At 39.2% G+C, this 13102-nt stretch overlaps 1 protein-coding gene across 2 annotated transcripts in view; it reads left to right on the top strand.

Annotated features, from left to right (window-relative positions):
• The window catches only part of LOC124616079 (carcinine transporter), a 249312-nt gene that overhangs the window by 77048 nt on the left and 159162 nt on the right, over positions 1–13102 (top strand). The window lies entirely within an intron of this gene.

Below are 13102 nucleotides of genomic sequence, written 5' to 3'. Positions count from 1 at the left end.
GAAGAGATGCTGGCTGCTTGTATTTGAGCACCAAAGGCCAGTGTCCTCATGCACTGTATTGAGAAATTATTACTAGCCATCTAGAAACCTAAACCTCTCAGCCAATTCAGATTCATTGATGAGATCTTTGATATGAACTGTCAATACCTGTCCTTTCATTTCACACAGTTCTCAGTTCTTTACATTACATGAGTTGTATACCATGGATCCTGTGGATAGAGGTCTCTGGTATAAGAAAAGAGATCAAAGGTGTACAGGATGCATTACCAAAATTTGGACAAATTAAAATTTCTTTCATCACAAGTCATTATTGGCATTATGCACTGCCAGTTGCTTCTATTTAGCAAATAACCATTACCTTAAATGACCAAGATGTTGAAACGAAGTGTCATGTGTGATAAAAGAGATCCTTTTGTTGAAGGCATACATGATGGGCTCAGCAGCAGATATAACTCAATTCTTCAAATACCTTAAATCTACAGTTAATGTTGTTATGGCAAAATATTCGGCTTTTGAACAGTCAACTGAAGATTCCACCATTTAGGCAACATCACCTAAAAGACCACATCATGAGGACCCTTGAAGTTGCAAAAGAGATTAAAGACTGATTGCAGGGCTTCCAAGGCAATCATTGCAATCACTGATGAAGATTATTTGGTGAAGATTATTGGTGTAAGTATAAATTATTGGTGTTAGTGAAGATTACTGATGTAAGTGAACCAGCAATGTGTAGAATTGCTAAGGAGGAGTTTTGATACAAATCCTTCACATTCAATATAAGGCAAAAGCTCTAGGAGGCTGCGAGGGGGAAGCAAGTCAGTCTTAGCAATTTGCTTCTGTGTGCAATGAAAAATGATCTCACAGAACAGATCAAATTCTTTCCTGATCGTAAGATTTTCATGATAGGAGCAAAAATCAAATGGACTAATGACAATTGGCTTGCTCATGTTCCAGAGGATGAACCCATGGTTGCCAGAATAAAATTTCCCCTTGTTCATGATCCAGAGGATGACACCATTGTTGCCAGAGTAAAATTTCCCGTCAGTCTTCACATGAATAGAAACAGTGGGGTCTATAACTCCATGAACCATTTGCTACAAAACAGGATATCAGACAATTTTAGTATGTTTTGGTGTAAGGAATTTTGGCCTCCCAACAACCCTGATTTTAATCCTCTGGATTACTACAGACAAATAAAAATGAAATTTATGAAATGGAGTAGTTGCATTCAACTGAGACTGCTAGAGAGAAAAATGAAACATTTCAGTAATCCCATAGAATCTCTAAATTTGTGAATAACAATATGGTTGCAAGTCCAGTAGGACAACATTTGTGATTAACCAGCTGGTTATTCATGTAACTGCATTCATGTAATCAGCAGAAAACATTTACAGTGGACAGTGAGCAGAGTTTATGTAATAATCTAGAAAATGTTTGCCTTTATACTAAAAATATTTAAATAGCAACTGACTAATGCTGAAATAGTGCAAATATTATATCATAGTAATATTTACTTACAAAACTTAGTTCATTGACCCTTTCAGATCTGAATTTTTTTCTGGTGGAAGGAAGTTGTTTCTTTATGTGTGTGGTAATGCTTGTAGGTGATGTTTTTAATGATTTGGATGCAAGATTTATACAAAATTATGTACCCCTTGTCAACACTTGTCTTCATTTTATAGACTAAAAGAACTAATTATGACATATTCTCTATTGTGGTAAATAGTAAAATGATCATTCAATAATTACCATGCAAAATAACAAAAATAATATTCAATTATACAATAGAATAAAGCAAACCAACCATATCAGTGTATTCTGGCAGTCACAAGCTGCTGCCCACTGCTACAATGACTTTCTAATATTTTCATAGTAATGCTCAAAGCTGGCAGCACTTGCACATGAAAATGCTGAACATTCACAAATGTGTACCTCAGGTTTCTATTGGGAAAAAATACTTCTGTTGCAGCCCAGACACACTAAAAGTGAAAGAGTAATACAATTGTAGCCAGAGGGTCTGCTAACGATGTGTTTGACTTACAAACTGTGAGCAGTATATGATTGGCTTCTTCAGTGACCTGACAACAGTTGTATATTTGTTCTACTGCACCAGATCTTTTGTGTTTTTTTTTAATGTAGCATATTTGTTCATAAACAGAATGTCTGAAACTGGCAGCAAAACTGCAAAGAAATATATTACAAAATTACAAGACACAGTTGCTTCCTATACTCACCTTCAGGAGGCTAAATATATTTACTCAGGCTTGTCTGACATTTGGCATTACCCCCAAAGGCCTCACACTTAAAGTTCCCATCTCTGGCTGTAACCCTTCTTTCCATCAGTCCCTATACCAGTTCCAAACTGAACAATCCATAGCTCTCACCCACCTAATCCTTCACCTACACATCAACTCAGCCAATGAACACACCCGTCAACTCCTATCATAATAAAAGTCCTCAATCTTTCCTCTCCCACATACACACTGGCTGTTCAGAGCATCCTCCTACAGGCCAACCGCAAATTAGAACAGCATGCCACCCTCCACCTCAAAAAACTATCCAATCTCCTGGTTCCCCACCTCCGGAAAGGCAACTCACTCACCCTCCACAACCTTTCCAGCAAACCTCAACCTCCTCTCATTGCACACAGACCCATTCTCTCCCATCAACTCAGTCTCCCACTTCCAGCTCCACTCCCCCCAAAACCTCAAAATTCTAAACAACACAATCTGGAACCACAACACCCTAATTCAGTAGTTAACCTTTCCTCCAAACCTCTCTCCCAATCCGAAACCTCTGTCCTATCCAAAGGCCTCACTTTCAGCTCTACTCCCAGATTCAACCAAACAACCCTCATCAAAGATTTACTGTCCTACTCTCGTACTCTCTGCTGGAAATATCACTTTGCCCCAAAGAAAAATGATCCTAATCCTACTCTTAATGATCCAGCCCCCCAAGACACTATCCAAATTGAACCCTACCTGGAACAGTTCTGTCCTCCGTCACAGCGGGACCCACCTCCCCTTCCTCAAAATCACTCTCTCCAAACCTTCCAGGAATTTCTGACTTCCAGCCTTGCCTCTCAATCCTTCTTGAAAATCCTTAATCCTACTCCCAACATCACCACTGCTGAAGCCCAGGCTATCCGTGAACTGAAGGCTGACCGATCCATTGTCAAGCTTCCTACGTAAATGAACACCTTCAACCCATTACGTGCAGTCTCCCATTCTTCATCAAAGACACCAACCACTTTCTCGAACGCCTGGAATCCTTACCCAATCTGTTGCCCCTGGAAACCATCCTTGTAACCATTGATGCGACTTCCTTATACACAAATATTCCGCACGTCCAGGGCCTCGCTGCAATGGAGCGCTTCCTTTCACGCTGATCACCTGTCACCCTACCTAAAACCTCTTTCCTCATTAGCGTATTTACTCGAATTTAGGCCACACTCGAATCTAAGCCGCACCTGAAAAATGAGACTCGAAATCGAGGAAAAAAAAATTTCCCGAATCTAAGCCGCACCTGAAATCTGAGACTCGAAATTCAAGGGAAGAGAAAAGTTTTATGCCACACTTCCAAATCGAAACATACTTGGTCCATTGTAATATGAGACACAATTTAGGTTGAATGAATAACGATACAGCTGTAGTAGTTTGGTTTGAGTCGTAAGCTTAGCAGTTAAGCTTTACCATGTAGCCGTTGTTATGCGTCAGGCGCTCCGTCCGTATTTATACGGGTACCCTTCCTTTTTCACGTGCTTCGTCTGGTTTGAATTGATTGCTTATTTTTCTTTGATCTGACAAGTGCAGTTCTCTTTGTTATAGGTGAAAATGCATTACTGTACTGTGTCATGCATTGTTTGTCGCATTCTGAAAATGAGGGTTTACGGCCTGTCGCCGCTCGCGGCATGGCTTGCTTTTGTGCACGCTACCGCCGCTTACAATTAAAAAAAAAAAAAAAAAAAACAAAGAGAGGAATCGTCTCATTAGCGAAACAATGGCATGAGACTGCTATTCGTTGCTACTTACACTGCTGCTTTCTTTGATAATGATCAACAAGAATCAGATAATAGACTGCGTATGATAGAAGATGTTCTGAATGAGAATTTAGCGAAAATTTTTTCCGTTTGAAAATCTTTGCAGACGCCTCTTTAGTACATTACATTGTGCACAGAAATTAGAGTCATCTTAGATTTAAAAATCTAGTCAATTGCCGTGCTTCATTTTTGACTGTATCACTATTAGGCATAAGAATAATACGAATATAAACATGATATGGTATGTATATTCTTCCGCGTCTGCTGTTGTCTCACTCTAGTTTCGTAGTTTTTTAGGCGGACAGGATTTAAATGAGATAGCAGCAAACACGAAAGAATACATGGCAAAATGTTTATATTCGTATTATTCTTATGGTGAAGAGAATACTGCATGTGATTCACAATTCATAAAAGTTCCTATTAGCAACCATTTCTTCTCACAGTTGGGAAAAAATTCAGAAAGCAGAGTTGGCCTTATTGACAAATATCCCAAACAGTCTTGCCAGTCGGATTTTTGTAGTACATTGAAATGCTGCTACGTTCGAAGAGGAACGATACGGAATTTGTATTTACTTTGTTGAATAATGTATGAAAATGCAGTGGTCGAAACTCAGGGCGGAGAAAAAAAAGCTCGTCTTCCTCCTTTTTTTTATTTATTTACTGACGCAGAGGTTTTGGTGCCAGTATTCGTCTTTGTGCCTGCGAAGCATGCCTGCGTAGCGCTACATATATTCGACGACAGAAGTTAGTTGTGGCGGCACCTACCAACATTTTTCAGAACTTCCGCTTACTTTGCACTCGATTCTAAGCCGCAGGCGGTTTTTTGGACTACAAAAACCGGAAAAAAAGTGCGGCTTAGATTCGAGTAAATACGGTACCTTAACCAGCTTCATCCTGACTCACAACTTCTTCACTTTCAAAGGCCAGACATACCAACAATTAAAGGGAGCAGCCATGGGTACCAAGATGGCCCCCTCGTACGCCAACCTATTTATGGGTCGCTTAGAGGAAGCCTTCTTGATTACCCAGGCCTGCCAACCCAAATTTTGGTACAGATTTATTGATGATATCTTCATGATCTGGACTCACAGTGAAGAAGAACTCCAGAATTTCCTCTCCAGCCTCAACTCCTTTGGTTCCATCAGATTCACCTGGTCCTGCTCCAAATCCCATGCCACTTTCCTTGACATTGGCCTGCATCTGTCCAATGGTCAGCTTCACACATCCGTCCACATCAAACCCACCAACAAGCAACAGTACCTCCATTATGAGAGCTGCCACCCATTCCATATCAAATGGTCCCTTCCCTACAGCCTAGGTCTTCGTGGCAAACGAATCTGCTCCAGTCCGAAAACCCTGAACCATTACACCAACAACCTGAAACCAGCTTTTGCATCCCGCAAATACCCCCCCCCCCCCCCCCCCCCCCAGACCTGGTACAGAAGCAAATAACCAGAGCCACTTCCTCATCCCCTCAAACCCAGAACCTCCCACAGAAGAACCCCAAAAGTGCCCCACTTGTGACAGGATACTTTCCGGGACTGGATCAGACTCTGAATGTGGCTCTCCAGCAGGGATACGACTACCTCAAATCCTGCCCTGAAATGAGATCCATCCTTCATGAAATCCTCCCCATTCCACCAAGAGTGTCTTTTCGCCATCCACCTAACCTTCGTAACCTCATAGTTCATCCCTATGAAATCCCCAAACCACCTTCCCTACCCTCTGGCTCCTACCCTTGTAACTGCCCCCGGTGTAAAACCTGTCCCATGCACCCTCCCACCACCACCTACTCCAGTCCTGTAATGCGGAAGGTGTACACGATCAAAGGCAGAGCCACGTGTGAAAGCACCCACGTGATTTACCAACTGACCTGCCTACACTGTGAAGCTTTCTATGTGGGAATGATCAGCAACAAACTGTCCATTCGCATGAATAGACACAGGCAGATAGTGTTTGTTGGTAATGAGGATCACCCTGTGGCTAAACATGCCATGGTTCATGGCCAGCACATCTTGGCACAGTGTTACACTGTCTGGGTTATCTGGATACTTCCCACTAGCACCAACCTGTCAGAACTCCAGAGATGGGAACTTGCCCATCAGTATATCCTCTCTTCTCATTACCCGCCAGGCCTCAACCTCCACTAATTTCAAGTTGCCGCCACTCATACCTCACCTGTCATTCAACAACATCTTTGCCTCTGTACTTCCGCCTCAACTGACATCTCTGCCCAAACTCATTGCCTTTACAAATGTCTGCTTGTGTCTGTATATGTTGTTGTTTTTGTTGTGGTCTTCAGTCCTGAGACTGGTTTGATGCAGCTCTCCATGCTACTCTATCCTGTGCAAGCTTTTTCATCTCCCAGTACCTACTGCAACCTACATCCTTCTGAATCTGCTTAGTGTATTCATCTCTTGGTCTCCCTCTACGATTTTTACCCTCCATGCTGCCCTCCAATACTAAATTGGTAATCCCTTGATGCCTCAGAACATGTCCTACCAACCGATCCCTTCTTCTGGTCAAATTGTGCCACAAACTTCTCTTCTCCCCAATCCTATTCAATACTTCCTCATTAGTTATGTAATCTACCCATCTAATCTTCAGCATTCTTCTGTAGCACCACATTTCGAAAGCTTCTATTCTCTTCTTGTCCAAACTATTTATCGTCCATGTTTCACTTCCATACATGGCTACACTCCGTACGAATACTTTCAGAAATGACTTCCTGACACTTAAATCAATACTGGATGTTAACAAATTCCTCTTCTTCAGAAACGCTTTCCTTGCCATTGCCAGCCTACATTTTATATCCTCTCTACTTCGACCATCATCAGTTATTTTGCTCCCCAAATAGCAAAACTCCTTTACTACTTTAAGTGCCTCATTTCCTAATCTAATTCCCTCAGCATCACCCGACTTAATTAGACTACATTCCATTATCCTTGTTTTGCTTTTGTTGATGTTCATCTTATATCCTCCTTTCAAGACACTGTCCATTCCATTCAACTGCTCTTGCAAGTCCTTTGCTATCTCTGACAGAATTACAATGTCATCGGCGAACCTCAAAATTTTCATTTCTTCTCCATGAATTTTAATTCCTACTCCGAATTTTTCTTTTGTTTCCTTTACTGCTTGCTCAATATACAGATTGAACAACATCGGGGAGAGGCTACAACCCTGTCTTACTCCCTTCCCAACCACTGCTTCCCTTTCATGTCCCTCGATTCTTATAACTGCCATCTGGTTTCTGTACAAATTGTAAATAGCCTTTCGCTCCCTGTATTTTACCCCTGCCACCTTTAGAATGTGAAAGAGAGTATTCCAGTCAACATTGTCAAAAGCTTTCTCTAAGTCTACAAATGCTAGAAACGTAGGTTTGCCTTTCCTTAATCTTTCTTCTAAGATAAGTCGTAAGGTCAGTATTGCCTCACGTGTTCCAGTGTTTCTACGGAATCCAAACTGATCTTCCCCGAGGTTGGCTTCTTCTAGTTTTTCCATTCGTCTGTAAAGAATTCGTGTTAGTATTTTGCAGCTGTGACTTTTTCTCATCTGTCAGCACCTGCTTTCTTTGGGATTGGAATTATTATATTCTTCTTGAAGTCTGAGGGTATTTCGCCTGTTTCATACATCTTGCTCACCAGATGGTAGAGTTTTGTCAGGACTGGCTCTCCCACGGCCGTCAGTAGTTCCAATGGAATATTGTCTACTCCGGGGGCCTTGTTTCGACTCAGGTCTTTCAGTGCTCTGTCAAACTCTTCACGCAGTATCATATCTCCCATTTCATCTTCATCTACATCCTCTTCCATTTCCATAATATTGTCCTCAAGTACATCGCCCTTGTATAGACCCTCTATATACTCCTTCCACCTTTCTGCTTTCCCTTCTTTGCTTAGAACTGGGTTTCCATCTGAGCTCTTGATATTCATACAAGTTGTTCTCTTATCTCCAAAGGTCTCTTTAATTTTCCTGTAGGCGGTATCTATCTTACCCCTAGTGAGATAGGCCTCTACATCCTTACATTTGTCCTCTAGCCATCCCTGCTTAGCCATTTTGCACTTCCTGTCAATCTCATTTTTGAGACGTTTGTATTCCTTTTTGCCTGTTTCACTTACTGCATTTTTATATTTTCTCCTTTCATCAATTAAATTCAATATTTCTTCTGTTACCCAAGGATTTCTACTAGCCCTCGTCTTTTTACCTACTTGATCCTCTGCTGCCTTCACTACTTCATCCCTCAAAGCTACCCATTCTTCTTCTACTGTATTTATTTCCCCCATTCCTGTCAATTGCTCCCTTATGCTCTCCCTGAATCTCTGTACAACCTCTGGTTCTTTTAGTTTATCCAGGTCCCATCTCCTTAAATTCCCACCTTTTTGCAGTTTCTTCAGTTTTAATCTACAGGTCATAACCAATAGATTGTGGTCAGAGTCCACATCTGCCCCTGTATATGTGCGGATGGATATGTGTGTGTGTGTGTGTTTGTGTGTGAGAGTGTATACCTGTCCTTTTTTCCCCCTAAGGTAAGTCTTTCCGCTTCCAGGATTGGAATGACTCCTTACCCTCTCCCTTAAAACCCACATCATTTCGTCTTTCCCTCTCCTTCCCTCTTTCCTGATGAAGCAACCGTGGGTTGCGAAAGCTTGAATTTTGTGTGTGTGTGTTTGTGTTTGTTTGTGTGTCTATCAACATACCAACACTTTTGTTTGGTAAGTTACATCATCTTTGTTTTTAGGTATAAATATATAGTTCTGTTGATAGACACATAAAAGTAAATGCCATACACTACCTAACTTTTAGAGGTAACAGTTGCTTCATTGGGGAGTGGAGAGGGATAAGTGGGAAGTTAAAAAAAAAGTGCAGGTCATTCAGACCCCACTTTGAGAGAGACCTGCCTATAGCGAGGACAAGGATAGATAAAACAGAAAGATGAAAGGGAGGAGGGAGGCAAGCATTAGATCTTGTAGAACAAAGAGGATGTTATACAGCTCTCTCAGGACTTGTAATGATCCAAAGAAACGACAACACTACAAACTTTACTGTAGCATTCTCAAGAAGGTTATAAATAAATCTAAAAGTATGTGCATAAAATCAGAAATTGAAAGCTCAGAAAAAAAATTAAAACTATATGGAATGTAATAAAGAGGGAAACTGGCAGGACAACAGGGAACATGTCTCAGGTAGAGATTAAAACAGGGGACAGTATCATAAAGAAACCTGAGTTGGTTGCAGAAATATTTAATAACCACTTTTTGAGAGCAGCAGAGAAGACAGGCTGTAATGGTTCCATGGAAGAATCATTGTCCCTCCTACAGAAAGCTATTAGCAACAGAATCCCACAGTTATCCTTATCTCCAGTTACTGTAAGCGAAGTCATAAGAGTAATTAGATCATTAAAAAATAAAAATTCTGCTGGTGTGGACAATATTTCTAGTAAAATACTGAAACACTGTTATAAATTTGTTAGTCCCATCTTATGCAACATATACAATGCATTCCTACAAGATGGGATTGTCCCTGACAGACTTAAGTTGGCTGTAGTGATTCCTCTCTTTAAAAAAGGGGATAAAAGCATTGTTACAAACTATCGCCCAATATCCCTATTAACTACCTTCTCAAAAATTCTAGAAAAACTCATGCACAGGAGGATTGTAGACCATCTCAACTTCCACAGTATCTTCAGCAAAAATCAGTTTGGTTTTCGTGCCGGTCTTTGTACTGAACAGGCAATATTCTCTTTCAGCAACCAAGTTTTGGAAGCCATTAACAAAAAAATGTCTCCAGTGGGTATTTTTTGTGATCTTACGAAAGCCTTTGACTGTGTAAACCACCAAATTCTTTGGAAAAAGGCAGAATACTATGGTTTAGGTGGTACTGTTGGCTTGTGGCTACAATCATATCTACAGGATCGGAAGCAGACTGTAATGCTAAATGGCTCTTCTGGAGAACTTGCCTCGTCTGAATGGGGCACGATAACGTGTGGTGTGCCTCAAGGCTCCGTTTTGGGCCCACTGCTTTTCCTCATCTTTATTAATGATCTTCCTCTTTGTTCTGAGACAAACAGCAAATTTACCCTGTTTGCCGATGATACCACAATTCTAATTGACGATTTGATTGATCATGATCTTGAAAAAACTACAAATACTGTTTTTAATGACATCTTAAATTGGTTCTCCTCAAATGGTCTCTCACTCAATGCAGATAAAACTCATTATATGAGGTTCCATACATCACAAAGTAATCCCGATGAAATTGACATAAAATGTAGAGATCAACCAATACAGAAAGTTGAAGACACAAAATTCCTGGGTGCTTACATAGACAGTAAATGTAATTGGTCAGTTCACATTCTTCATCTATGTAAAAAACTTAGCTCGGCAACATTTGCATTACGGGTAATTTCTTCAGTGGCTGAAGTTGACACTATTAAGGTTGCCCACTTTGGCTACTTCCACTCATTGATGTCATATGCTATCATATTCTGGGGGAACCAACCACTTGCAAAAAAAGTTTTCACCATCCAAAAAAAAGCAATCAGAATAATGTGTGGGGTCCATCAAAGACACTCTTGCAGGCACTTGTTTCGGAAGATAGGTGTCCTAACAACTGCCTCACAGTATATTTTTTCCTTGCTGACCTTTGTGTGCAAAAATTATTCCATCTACCAAGACAACAGTAAATTCCATGGTTATAACACCAGAAACAAAAACAATCTACATTTAGAAATTAAACGTCTCACTCTGGTACAAAAAGGAGTTTACTACTCCAGCTTTAAGCTGTTCAATGCTCTACCACTACATATCAAATGTGTTCATACAGAACTGCCAAAATTTAAACAAGTTCTCAAAGATTACCTGACAGAGAAATCTTATTTTACTGTGGATGAATACCTGAAAGAAAATGTATACCATCACTAAACTTATTGTGTCTAGAAGTAGTTCAATTGATTTTATTGTGCATTTGGGCATTAGCACACTTTTTGTAACAACAGATTGGCTGTACATGTATTTACCCTTGTAGGCCTAATATCTGATTTAACTTTGTGCTCTTATCTTTAACCTTTATTTGAAACTCCTTTTTCTGTCAAATGGTTGTTATGTTATCTAGCTGACATTGTATCTGTTACTGTATTTATAGTATGTCTTACTTAAACTATGTACAATTTGCCATTGAATTGCCCTTGTATTTATTGTAAGTTTAAATTGAAACCTGTACAATTTGACACGTTCCATATCCTTGTGATAGACTCACTAACTGGATCTACGGAACAAGAAATAAATAAATAAATAAATAAAATAAATAAATTCAGTCTCATAATTTAATATTTTTCTCGACAGAAAAGTAATAACACTATTACGATTTGAAACAACCCCAATAATGAATGTTAATCAGGTGCATGTACACAGTACAGAACCGCATAGCTGTTAGGGCACAGGTGAAGAGCACTAGGAATGTCAAATAAACAATTGCCATTTACAAATGAATTGTCAAATACTATGGTATTATGATAAGGTTATCATAATTATCTTGAAAACACAGTGATTTGGTCATGATTTGTAATGTCATTGCAAAGACAAATGCTACACAACATCAAATTGAAAACTGATACTTTATATTGTAAATTAATGATCATACTATTGAGATTACAAAGTAATGAAGAACTTAAAACTACAAAAATTGATGGAATAGAAAATATGTTTGTGAAAATACGTCTGTGAAAATCTTAAAATTCAATAAAATCCTCCCAGAGATCCTGTGGACAAACTATCTGGCTTTATTTAGTTTCAGATGTTAATCTCAGATTTCTTATGTTCCATGTAATGAATAAATTATTGTTTATTAGTTCAGTAAATTGTATTAAAATTTTAAATTCATTACAGTGTAGCACTTAATGAAGTAATTACATAAACTATGATCTTAACATCTGATTTGCCTTGTCAACACATATGTATATATATGAGCAGACTACATACTAAACAACTGAATATATGTTTTTACTCTCTCTGTTGTCATGGTGTGGAAGTGCTGTAACAAATATGTATTAAAGTGTCATGCACCTAATCTCATTTTGTGGGGATCTTGGCACATGGTTCATGTTTGAGCTAGGAACATGGGTTAAAAATACTTTGGTTTAACCCAGACTATTAGCCACTTGAATAGCCATTCGAACATCTCTCACCATAGCTTGTTACAGTACATTAAGCAAGGTTTGAACAACAAACCGGAGGTGGCACCCAAGAAAACTGTTCAAATTGATAATTCCTTTTGCAAAAGATTTTAACTGGACAGAAATTAATGCTCAGCTCATTGCACCATCTGTACATACAAAGTTCGGATTTTATGTGCAAAAACAGTCACCCTTAAACAACTTCAGACTCGAGTGAGACTTATGGTTCAACTGTGGTCCACTGTATCAGACCTTGGTCTAAGATAAGTTTTAACTGTTTGCATTTTGTGTGCCAAAAACACCTTTTCCTGGAACGTTTCTGAAGCGCGCCACTTCTGTGTCTCAGACTTGAACAAATTGGTTTGAATTTTGTAACTAAGTAGATAAATACATTTAATTAACGGTTGTCCTGTTGCTCTGTAAAAGCTTTATCCATTGCCATGATATAGTGGTGTAAAGTTGCACGTAAAGTGCACAGAAAGTTCAGTTTTACATGAATCGCATATGCTGAGAGTTTTAAAGTGATGCAGATGATAATAAAAAATATACTCTTATGGTAATTATAAGAAGTAGTTGTAAAAAGTCTTTCAATGTTTGGGTTCTATGTGGAGAAAACCACACACTTGCACATGAAACTGTGTTTCATAGAAATGTGTTAGTAGTTTAAGTGCTGCATCTGGATATAATTTAAAAATGGTTGACGATTGTTTCATTATTTATATATTAAATATGCTATTCACCAGTGGCTTGAAACCACTCAAAAATGTTTGGATGTGCATGAATGAAATCAGAATTATGACCAGCCTGCACAAAATGTCATACTGTTTGATGAAACATTTCAAACTTGATTGATGATGACATAAAAAATTTAAAAAATCCAAAAATTACTACAAAAA

Source organism: Schistocerca americana, chromosome 5 (genome assembly GCF_021461395.2).
Source record: "Schistocerca americana isolate TAMUIC-IGC-003095 chromosome 5, iqSchAmer2.1, whole genome shotgun sequence".
Taxonomy (NCBI): Eukaryota; Metazoa; Arthropoda; class Insecta; order Orthoptera; family Acrididae; genus Schistocerca; species Schistocerca americana.
This window is presented reverse-complemented; position numbering and strand designations above follow the sequence as displayed.